Source organism: Syngnathus scovelli, chromosome 15, assembly GCF_024217435.2.
Source record: "Syngnathus scovelli strain Florida chromosome 15, RoL_Ssco_1.2, whole genome shotgun sequence".
NCBI lineage: Eukaryota > Metazoa > Chordata > Actinopteri > Syngnathiformes > Syngnathidae > Syngnathus > Syngnathus scovelli.
This window is the reverse complement of record NC_090861.1, coordinates 13,581,469-13,594,137: the sequence shown is the minus strand read 5'-3', so window position 1 is coordinate 13,594,137 and position 12,669 is coordinate 13,581,469.

Here is a 12,669-nt window from a genome sequence, read left to right as displayed (position 1 = left end):
CCTTTTCAAAAAAGTAGTTTAAAACGAGGGCCCTTCACTCAACCTTTAACCTCAACACCGCACGTCACATTGTGTTGTATCTGTGAATGTTGGTTGTGGCCAAATGATAGTTTTCTTTCATTCGTTTAGGTTCCACGGTGTTTGTTGGCTATATGTTTTCCACTGTCAGAAGGATGAAAATACAAAGTACAACGCTTGGACGTGGGCGACGACGTCACCGGTGAGTCCTTCCTTCCTATTTATTTACCTTCTAGGTGCTAGGTGCCGCACTGAACAACATTATGCCGCACTGAACAACATTATGCCGCACTGAACAACACCATGCCGCACTGAACAACACCATGCCGCACTGAACAACATTATGCCGCACTGAACACCATGCCGCACTGAACAACACCATCCCGCACTGAACAACACCATCCCGCACTGAACAACACCATCCCGCACTGAACAACACCATCCCGCACTGAACAACACCATGCCGCACTGAACAACACCATGCCACACTGAACAACACCATGCCGCACTGAACAACACCATGCCGCACTGAACAACACCATGCCGCACTGAACAACACCATCCCGCACTGAACAACATTATGCCGCACTGAACAACATTATGCCGCACTGAACAACATTATGCCGCACTGAACAACATTATGCCGCACTGAACAACATTATGCCGCACTGAAAAACACCATGCCGCACTGAACAACACCATGCCGCACTGAACAACACCATGCCGCACTGAACAACACCATGCCGCACTGAACAACACCATGCCGCACTGAACAACACCATGCCGCACTGAACAACACCATGCCGCACTGAACAACACCATGCCGCACTGAACAGCACCATGCCGCACTGAACAGCACCATGCCGCACTGAACAACACCATGCCGCACTGAACAACACCATGCCGCACTGAACAACACCATGCCGCACTGAACAACATTACGCCGCACTGAACAACATTACGCCGCACTGAACAACACCATGCCGCACTTAACACCATGCCGCACTGAACAACACCATGCCGCACTGAACAACACCATGCCGCACTGAACAACACCATGCTGCACTGAACAACACGACGCCGCACTGAACAACACCATGCCGCACTGAACAACACCATGCCGCACTGAACAACACCATGCCGCACTGAACAACACCATGCCGCACTGAACAACACCATGCCGCACTGAACAACACCATGCCGCACTGAACAACACCATGCCGCACTGAACAACACCATGCCGCACTGAACAACACCATGCCGCACTGAACAACACCATGCCGCACTGAACAACACTATGCCGCACTGAACAACATTATGCCGCACTGAACAACACCATGCCGCACTGAACAACACCATCCCGCACTGAACAACACCATCCCGCACTGAACAACACCATCCCGCACTGAACAACACCATCCCGCACTGAACACCATCCCGCACTGAACAACACCATGCCGCACTGAACAAATCCATGCCGCACTGAACAACACCATGCCGAACAACACCATGCCGCACTGAACAACACCATGCCGCACTGAACAACACCATCCCGCACTGAACAACACCATCCCGCACTGAACAACACCATTCCGCACTGAACAACACCATGCCGCACTGAACAACACCATGCCGCACTGAACAACACCATGCCAAACTGAACAACACCATCCCGCACTGAACAACACCATCCCGCACTGAACAACACCATCCCGCACTGAACAACACCATCCCGCACTGAACAACACCATTCCGCACTGAACAACACCATGCCGCACTGAACTACACCATGCCGCACTGAACTACACCATGCCGCACTGAACAACATTATGCCCCACTGAACAACAATATACCGCACTGAACAACATTATGCCGCACTGAACAACATTATGCCGCACTGAACAACACCATGCCGCACTGAACAACATTATGCCGCACTGAACAACATTATGCCGCACTGAACACCATGCCGCACTGAACAACACCATCCCGCACTGAACAACACCATGCCGCACTGAACAACACCATGCCGCACTGAACAACACCATGCCGCACTGAACAACACCATGCCGCACTGAACAACACCATGCCGCACTGAACAACACCATGCCGCACTGAACAACACCATGCCGCACTGAACAACACCATGCCGCACTGAACAACACCATGCCGCACTGAACAACATTATGCCGCACTGAACAACATTATGCCGCACTGAACAACATTATGCCGCACTGAACAACATTGTTAGGGTTTTCCAGGTTATCTTTATCGTAGGATTATGTTGGAATGTAGACTGTAATGATTAAATCAATCTTGTCTTGCCCTCACAATGCAATGATTAAATCAATCACGTCTTGCCCTCACAATGCAGAGTAAGATGAAGTGGTTGCTTCCTCTGCTTGATTGACCAGCTGCAGGGGAAGCAATCAAAGTTGTTCTGTTTCCCACAATAGTGTAAAACACCCGCTGCTCTGATCTTATCAGAGGCCGGGGGTTCACCAAACCTGTCCACTCCCACCCCCACTCTGTTCCTCCTAATAAATATGCCCTTGCAGGGAGGAGACTTTTAGACTTCATTCGATAATCGCTGTTCAGACAGCGACGAATGGACTCTCCACCTGCAGGTGTCTAAAATAACTTGCTTGTCTTCTGTTTGGTTCTTGCAAAATAAGTTGGAGTGAGCAAATCTCTAACAAACATCATGTCGCACTGAACAACACCATGCCGCACTGAACTACACCATGCCGCACTGAACAACACCATCCCGCACTGAACAACACCATGCCGCACTGAACTACACCATGCCGCACTGAACAACACCATGCCGCACTGAACAACACCATGCCGCACTGAACAACACCATGCCGCACTGAACAACACCATGCCGCACTGAACAACACCATGCCGCACTGAACAACACCATGCCGCACTGAACAACACCATGCCGCACTGAACAACACCATGCCGCACTGAACAACACCATGCCGCACTGAACAACACCATGCCGCACTGAACAACACCATGCCGCACTGAACAACACCATGCCGCACTGAACAACACCATCCCGCACTGAACAACACCATGCAGCACTGAACAACACCATGCAGCACTGAACAACATTATACCGCACTGAACAACATTATGCCGCACTGAACAACATTATGCCGCACTGAACAACACCATGCCGCACTGAACAACATTATGCCGCACTGAACAACATTATGCCGCACTGAACACCATGCCGCACTGAACAACACCATCCCGCACTGAACAACACCATCCCGCACTGAACAACACCATGCCGCACTGAACAACACCATGCCGCACTGAACAACACCATGCCGCACTGAACAACACCATGCCGCACTGAACAACACCATGCCGCACTGAACAACACCATGCCGCACTGAACAACACCATGCCGCACTGAACAACACCATCCCGCACTGAACAACATTATGCCGCACTGAACAACTTTATGCCGCACTGAACAACATTATGCCGCACTGAACAACATTATGCCGCACTGAACAACATTATGCCGCACTGAAAAACACCATGCCGCACTGAACAACACCATGCCGCACTGAACAACACCATGCCGCACTGAACAACACCATGCCGCACTGAACAACACCATGCCGCACTGAACAGCACCATGCCGCACTGAACAGCACCATGCCGCACTGAACAGCACCATGCCGCACTGAACAACACCATGCCGCACTGAACAACACCATGCCGCACTGAACAACACCATGCCGCACTGAACAACACCATGCCGCACTGATCAACACCATGCCCCACTGAACAACATTACGCCGCACTGAACAACACCATGCCGCACTGAACAACACCATGCCGCACTGAACAACACCATTCCGCACTGAACAACACCATGCTGCACTGAACAACACGACACCGCACTGAACAACACCATGCCGCACTGAACAACACCATGCCGCACTGAACAACACCATGCCGCACTGAACAACACCATGCCGCACTGAACAACACCATGCCGCACTGAACAACACCATGCCGCACTGAACAACACCATGCCGCACTGAACAACACCATCCCGCACTGAACAACACCATGCCGCACTGAACATTATGCCGCACTGAACAACATTATGCCGCACTGAACAACATTATGCCGCACTGAACAACATCATGTCGCACTGAACAACACCATGTCGCACTGAACAACACCATGCCGCACTGAACAACACCATGCCGCACTGAACAACACCATGCCGCACTGAACTACACCATGCCGCACTGAACTACACCATGCCGCACTGAACTACACCATGCCGCACTGAACTACACCATGCCGCACTGAACAACACCATGCCGCACTGAACAACACCATGCCGCACTGAACAACACCATGCCGCACTGAACAACACCATGCCGCACTGAACAACACCATGCCGCACTGAACAACACCATGCCGCACTGAACAACATTATGCCCCACTGAACAACAATATACCGCACTGAACAACAATATACCGCACTGAACAACAATATACCGCACTGAACAACACCATGCCGCACTGAACAACATTATGCCGCACTGAACAACATTATGCCGCACTGAACACCATGCCGCACTGAACACCATGCCGCACTGAACAACACCATGCCGCACTGAACAACACCATGCCGCACTGAACAACACCATGCCGCACTGAACAACACCATGCCGCACTGAACAACACCATCCCGCACTAAACAACACCATGCCGCACTAAACAACACCATGCCGCACTGAACAACACCATGCCGCACTGAACAACACCATCCCGCACTGAACAACACCATGCCGCACTGAACAACACCATGCCGCACTGAACAACACCATGCCGCACTGAACAACACCATGCCGCACTGAACAACACCATGCCGCACTGAACAACACCATGCCGCACTGAACAACACCATCCCGCACTGAACAACACCATCCCGCACTGAACAACACCATCCCGCACTGAACAACATTATGCCGCACTGAACAACATTATGCCGCACTGAACAACATTATGCCGCACTGAACAACATCATGTCGCACTGAACAACACCATGCCGCACTGAACAACACCATGCCCCACTGAACAACATTACGCCGCACTGAACAATATTATGCCGCACTGAACAACACCATGCCGCACTGAACAACACCATGCCGCACTGAACAACATTATGCCGCACTGAACAACATTATGCCGCACTGAACAACATCATGTCGCACTGAACAACACCATGCCGCACTGAACAACACCATGCCCCACTGAACAACATTACGCCGCACTGAACAATATTATGCCGCACTGAACAACATTATGCCGCACTGAACAACATCATGTCGCACTGAACAACACCATGCCGCACTGAACAACACCATGCCCCACTGAACAACATTACGCCGCACTGAACAATATTATGCCGCACTGAACAACACCATGCCGCACTGAACAACACCATGCCGCACTGAACAACACCATCCCGCACTGAACAACACCATGCCGCACTGAACAACATTATGCCCCACTGAACAACAATATACCGCACTGAACAACAATATACCGCACTGAACAACATTATGCCGCACTGAACAACACCATGCCGCACTGAACAACACTATGCCGCACTGAACAACATTATGCCGCACTGAACACCATGCCGCACTGAACACCATGCCGCACTGAACAACACCATGCCGCACTGAACAACACCATGCCGCACTGAACAACACCATGCCGCACTGAACAACACCATGCCGCACTGAACAACACCATCCCGCACTAAACAACACCATGCCGCACTGAACAACACCATGCCGCACTGAACAACACCATCCCGCACTGAACAACACCATGCCGCACTGAACAACACCATGCCGCACTGAACAACACCATGCCGCACTGAACAACACCATGCCGCACTGAACAACACCATGCCGCACTGAACAACACCATGCCGCACTGAACAACACCATCCCGCACTGAACAACACCATCCCGCACTGAACAACATTATGCCGCACTGAACAACATTATGCCGCACTGAACAACATCATGTCGCACTGAACAACACCATGCCGCACTGAACAACACCATGCCCCACTGAACAACATTACGCCGCACTGAACAATATTATGCCGCACTGAACAACACCATGCCGCACTGAACAACACCATGCCGCACTGAACAACACCATGCCGCACTGAACAACACCATGCCGCACTGAACAACACCATGCCGCACCGAACAACACCATGCCGCACTGAACAACAACATGCCGCACTGAACAACAACATGCCGCACTGAAAAACACGACGCCGCACTGAACAACACTACGCCGCACAGAACAACACGACGCCGCACAGAATAACACAATACCGCACAGAACAACACCATGCCGCACAAACAGTTTTAGATAATATTACGTCGCAGTCATGCGACGCGGACATGACGTCAATAGGCGGAACTCATGGCAAAATTATAATCCGTGGGTGTGGCTTGCAACAGGAAGTAGGAAAGCGGCAATGCTGGCAAACAAGACACAGCGGTTAGTAACACGACGACTAACAAGACAAATATTTTTGTTTTCAGCTTGCAACTTGACCGTCTAGAGCGTACAAGGTAATTACAACTCATTGTTTTGAAAAATATGTTTTTTTGTTGGCCTGAAAAGCGAGGCAGTGTGGCATTTGGGAGGAACGTCGAACTCGGCGTCTGCTTCCAGCCACAGACGCCAAATTTTGACGATTATTTCGACTGGTCAACGTTTGTAAATTATTGCGTTGATTAAAAACTTTATTTAACTCTACTCTTAACTTTGCCGTTTCAGATATGCGGGTATTACACCGCGGAAATGACGTCAATAGGCTGAACTCTGGCCAAAATTCAAATCTGTGGGCGCAATGGCCTTGAGCGAGACAACGGATACAAACACGACGATTATCAACAGAAATATCTTTATTTTCTGCTTGCAAGTGGACCGTCTAGAGCGTACACGGTAAGTACAACTCATTGTGTTTTAAAAGATTTATGTTTGTGTAGTTTGCGTTGCGTTGTATCTGTGAATGTTGGTTGAGGCTAAATGTTAATGTTTAATTTCCTTCCTTTAGGTTCCACGGTGTTTGTTGGCTGTATGTTTTCCACTGCAAGAAGAGGCTCGTATCATTGACCAGCAGGAGCTACAATGGTGAGTACCCCTTTCGTCGTCCATTTATGTTAAACACTTCCTGTTTCATGTCTAACAGTACTCGATTTAACAAATAACCATAAATAAATACAGTGTGGGCAGTCAAGTTAACATATGTGATTATCCTGCCTAATATGTTTATCACAAATATGTCACTAATATGTTTATTTGTTTATCACAACACCTTTGGACCTTCAGCAATCGATTATTTCCCTTCATCTACATAGAGACAGAACGATGGTGTCTTAAACATCTCATTCATTTCACCAAATAACTTCACGCAGGTGGATAACGGCCGTCTCGGTCACGCTATGTTGCGTGATGCAGTTTTGAAGAACCAAATGCATTTATTCAATGAATAAGTCAAGCTAGATCTATGTTTATGATGTTGTACGTTACGGTACCGATTGAAGTTGAGTCCGAAGCCAGTGGAAAACAGCGCTGCGTTTGTGCTCTCCAGGTACAAATGTTGTGATCTCTGACTGACGACCGGGCGAGACTCGAGTAATAGATGTCCAAACGAGCTCCGGCAGGGCGGGTCAAGGCGGAGCGAACGGACGCCTTTCAGGCCGCCAATGACGAGCTGAGAGCCAAACTGATGGACGTCCAGTTAGAACTTCAGCAGGAGAAGAACAAGGTGAAAACCTCAACAGACAGACACTGCCTTCCTCCCTGCCTGCTTCCCTGCCTGCCTCCCTGCCTGCCTCCCTGCCTGCCTGCCTCCCTGCTTGCCTCCCTCCCGCCCTCCCTCCCTCCCTCCCTCCCTCCCAGTTTCCCCGATGTAGATTTGACATGCGTGTGCCATGACTGTGTCAGCCTACGTCAACAAATGCACCGAGGACGTCAGCACCACTAAGAATATCATCACCCGGGGCAACCAACGACCCTGGATGACTGAGGAGGTACGTCAAACGCTACGAGCGCGGAACTCTGCCTTCAAGTCTGGCGACAAGGAGACACTGAGGACAGCGAGAGCCAACTTGAACCGTGCCATCAGGGTAGCGAAGCGAGACCACAGTCGAAAAATTCAGGATCGTTTCCACGACGCCAACAACACCAGGAGTATGTGGCAAGGCATACGGGCGATTACAGACTACAACTCACCCTCCCCCCCGGTGGGTGAAGTTGATGCTGACTTTCTAAATGGTCTAAATAACTTCTTTGGGAGGTTCGAGGCACTAAACGGCACTCCAGCAGTTAAAACTGTCCCCCATCAGGAAGAGGAGGTACTCTGCCTTGACTCCGCCGATGTGTTGAAGACCCTGAGGAGAGTCAACCCCCGTAAGGCCCCTGGCCCCGACAACATTCCTGGGCGTGTGTTCAGGGAATGTGCAAGTCAGCTGGCTGGGGTCATCACAGACATTTTTAACACCTCGCTGGGCCAAGCCACAGTGCCAGCGTGCTTTAAGACTGCCTCCATCATTCCGGTGCCGAAGAAACCTCAAATCACCTCATTTAATGATTACCGGCCTGTTGCACTGACTCCGGTCATGATGAAGTGCTTCGAACGGCTGCTTAAAGATCACATCGTTTCCAGACTCCCCCCATTATTTGACCCGTTCCAGTTTGCCGACCGGCAAAACCGCTCCACTCAGGACGCCATCTCCTCCGTTCTTCACCTGAGCCTGGCTCACCTGGAGGAGAAGAACACCCATGTTCGGATGCTGTTCCTGGACTTCAGCTCAGCGTTTAACACCATCATCCCACAGCATCTAGTAGGAAAATTGGAACACCTGGGCTTCAACACCCCCCTTCGCAACTGGCTGCTAGACTTCCTCACCAACAGACCTCAGTCAGTCCGGGTCGGACAGAACACCTCTGATGTCATCACCCTCAGCACAGGCTCCCCTCAGGGCTGCGTCCTGAGCCCCCTGCTGTTCACCCTGATGACACACGACTGCGTCCCCAGGTTCACCACCAATCACATCGTGAAGTTCGCAGACGACACAACGGCGGTGGGGCTCATCAGAGACAACAACGACCTGGACTACAGAGAGGAGGTGGAGCAGCTGGTGGGCTGGTGCAGAGACAACAGCCTGATCCTGAATGTGGAGAAGATGAAGGAGATCATCGTCGACTTCAGAAAAAACCAGCCTCACCACGCTCCACTGATCATCAACAGCTCAGCTGTGGAGGTGGTCAGCAGCACCAAATTCCTGGGGGTCCACATCACAGAAGACCTCACCTGGACTATGAACACTACGGCACTGATCAAGAGGGCACAGAAGCGCTTGTACTTCCTGCGGAGGATGAGGAGAGCCCACCTGCCCCCACCCATCATGAGGACGTTCTACAGGAGCACCATAGAGAGCATTCTGACAAGCTGACTCTCTGTGTGGTGTGGAGGCTGCACCGCCTCCGATTGGAAGAACGTGAGGAGAGTGGTGAGGACAGCAGAGAGGATCATAGGGGCTCCTCTTCCCTCCATTCAGGACATTTCATCTCAGCGCTGCATGTCCCGTGCCCGTAACATCATCAATGACCCATCACACCCCCACCATGGACTGTTCTCCCTGCTGCCCTCTGGGAAGAGGTTTCGCACAATCCGCTGCAGGTCCACCAGGTTCTGCAACAGCTTTTTCCCTGCTGTCATCAGACTGTTGAACATTAGAACTGTTGAGCTCTAAACTGAACTCTGCATCACACATTCACAGAACTGTACTTTATGACACTACGGACCTCTATCTTGCACTATCTCGCACTACCAACTTTACTGAACTTGTGTAAACCCTTTAAATAGAAGTTTAATACATGGTTTAGCATTCCTCTGCACACTCTTGAATACTGTTTTGCCTACTTGCACTATTGCATAATTAGCACTGCTGCACTTTATACTTATTTGTAATATATATATATATACAGTATATGTATATATATATTTTCATAGGATATGTTACTTCTATTCAACTGCAATATCACTACTTTGTTGTAAGCCGTGTGCAACGAAATTTCGTTTTGTATGCACCATGTGCAGACAAGATGACAATAAAGTTTGTCTAAGTCATGTCAGGTCAGCTGTCTGGAGAGAGAGAGAGAAGTCAGGACCTGCGGGCGGAGCACCACCGTGCCACCGCCGCCATGACGGAACTCAAAAGCAAACTCCATGAGGAGAAGCAGAAAGAGTTAGCCGTTACCAGGGAGACATTACTGCGGCAGCATGAAATGGAGCTGATGAGAGTGATCAAAATCAAAGATGGAGAGATCCAGCGACTGAATGCCTTGGTCCTCAGCCTGAGGGACGGCTCCATGGACAAGGTGATCCGCTCAATCCGTGTCTGACTATCCGCACGCCACGTCGGGCTCCGATGCGGCCGCTACCGTATTGTGTAGCTTGTCCTCAGTAAGCGTCGCGGCGCTCCGTTGCGGTCTCAACGGCCCGATGTGGCGCAATGTCTGCTCAGGTGAGGAGCGGGGGCGCTTTGCTGGCGGAAGTGGAGGAGACGCGGCGGTGTCGGGAGACCGAGCGGTGTCGCCTCCACGAGGAGCGCGGAAGAAGCCCTGGCAGCGGCCCAGCAGGCCTGGCAGTCCCGAGCGGCCGAGCTCCGATCGGCTCATCACCAGCATCGGGAGGAGCTGAGCCGAACCAAGAGAGACTGCGAGAGGGAGATCCGCCGACTGGTAGGACTGATCAGATGCGCGGTGCGTGGCTATGTTCCCAATTTCGTTGTATACCTGCAGTGCAATGACACCTAAGGCATTCTATTCTATTCTATTTCACAAGAAGAAAACGTCCGGTTGCTCGCTTCGCTTTTGTCACAGCAATGGTGTTCTAGTCGATTCAAGATAAAAATTGGCCGGTTGCTCTCTTTGTTTTTGTCACAATTCTGGCAAATGAGTTTGCCCGCCTGCCTGAGCGCTCCCCGTTTGTACATCCAGATGGATGAGATCAAGCTGAAAGACAGAGCGGTTAGTGTTTTGGATAAATCCCTGGGGCCGGCCACGTCCACCGCCTTCAGCTGCAGACTCAGGCTGCCGAGCAGCAGATCGCTGCCCTGAGGGATTCCCAAAGGGCGGGCCTAAACTACCCTGGAAGTGGGGTCAACGGCGCTACTAGCAATCCTCTTCATAGCGTAAGCCACCTCATCACACACTTGCAGTACGCATGACTTAGTTCGTTGCTGGAGGAAGGTAGCACAAAAACAGTTTTGAACTTTGAACGAGTGGTTGTGTGTGTGTGTTGCGGGGCGTTTTCAGTCTCAGGAGGATCGGGACACGCGAAGGTTTCATCTGAAAATCGCTGAGCTCAGCGCAGTCATCAGGAAACTGGAGGATCGAAACGCCCTGCTTTCTGAAGAGCGCAATGAACTGGTAATTTATTGACGGCACGCTTGAAGGTTTGCGCTACGTTTGATGCGCGCCATCCAGCGAGGCACCCATTGCGCTTGCTTATTAGTTGAGCGGCGCGGCGAGTCGGTTGCCTGGTAGATGTCTTTTATTGGGAGCCAAAGCCACGATTCCGTTCAAACCGATGCAAAAGGAATGGATACGTTCTGGCCCGCGTGTTGTGCGTCTTTCGCATCCCGCACTTCATGCTTGCAGCTTAAGCGACTGAGAGAAACAGAAAGCCAGTTTCTGCCACTCCTGTACAAAAACAAACGCCTGAGCAGGAAGAATGAAGAACTCTCACTGGTGCTGTGTCGCCTTGAAAACAAAGTGCGCTTTGTCACCCAGGAGAACGAGGAGATGGCAAGCTTGGTAAGTCGACGCGGACAACGGCGGCGTGCCAACAGAGTCCACTGCATTTGTGTTCCACAGAGAAGGCCTAGTTCGCTCAATGACCTGGAGCGCGGTTGCGGCCAGCAGGACGGTGAAATGGAGTTCCTTCAAGTTGTGGAGCAGCGGCACATCATCGACGACTTGTCCAAGGTCTTCAGGCAGGTGACTCGGTGCACGTACGGCAGCGCCGCGCTCGCTCGCTGTCGCCAGGAAACCTTTTCCGTCCAAAGCTTGGCCGGCGGCCGCCATCCAAAAAATTGGCCCCTTAAACTCCGACCTTTCAAGCAGGAGCATTGTGCGCACGCGTTTGAACACGCTTTAGACTTGTTTTGCCGTTTTCAGCAGCTCAAAGCTCCCGTTTTGTCAGCGCCTTTGCCACTCGCTGTGCGCTGAAAACGACGGACTCGCCCGGCTGCTCAGCCCGTCAACCATGAGCCGCGAGCGCGACGTCATTGTCCGTAGGCAGCTAGTGGCAAAATGCACCCTGTTAGAGTTGCGCTCGCTCCAACTTATTTTGCAAGAACCACACGGGAGACAAGTAAGTTCTTTTGGACACCTGCAGGTGGAGAGTCCATCCGTTGTACGAATGAAGTCTGACTCTCGGCTCCCGCACGAGCATTTTTATTAAGAGAAACAGGGTGGGTGTAAGAGTGGATTGAATAGAGAAAGCCCTTGACCTCTAGTCAAAACATAGCAAGGGATGTTTTACGACTTTGT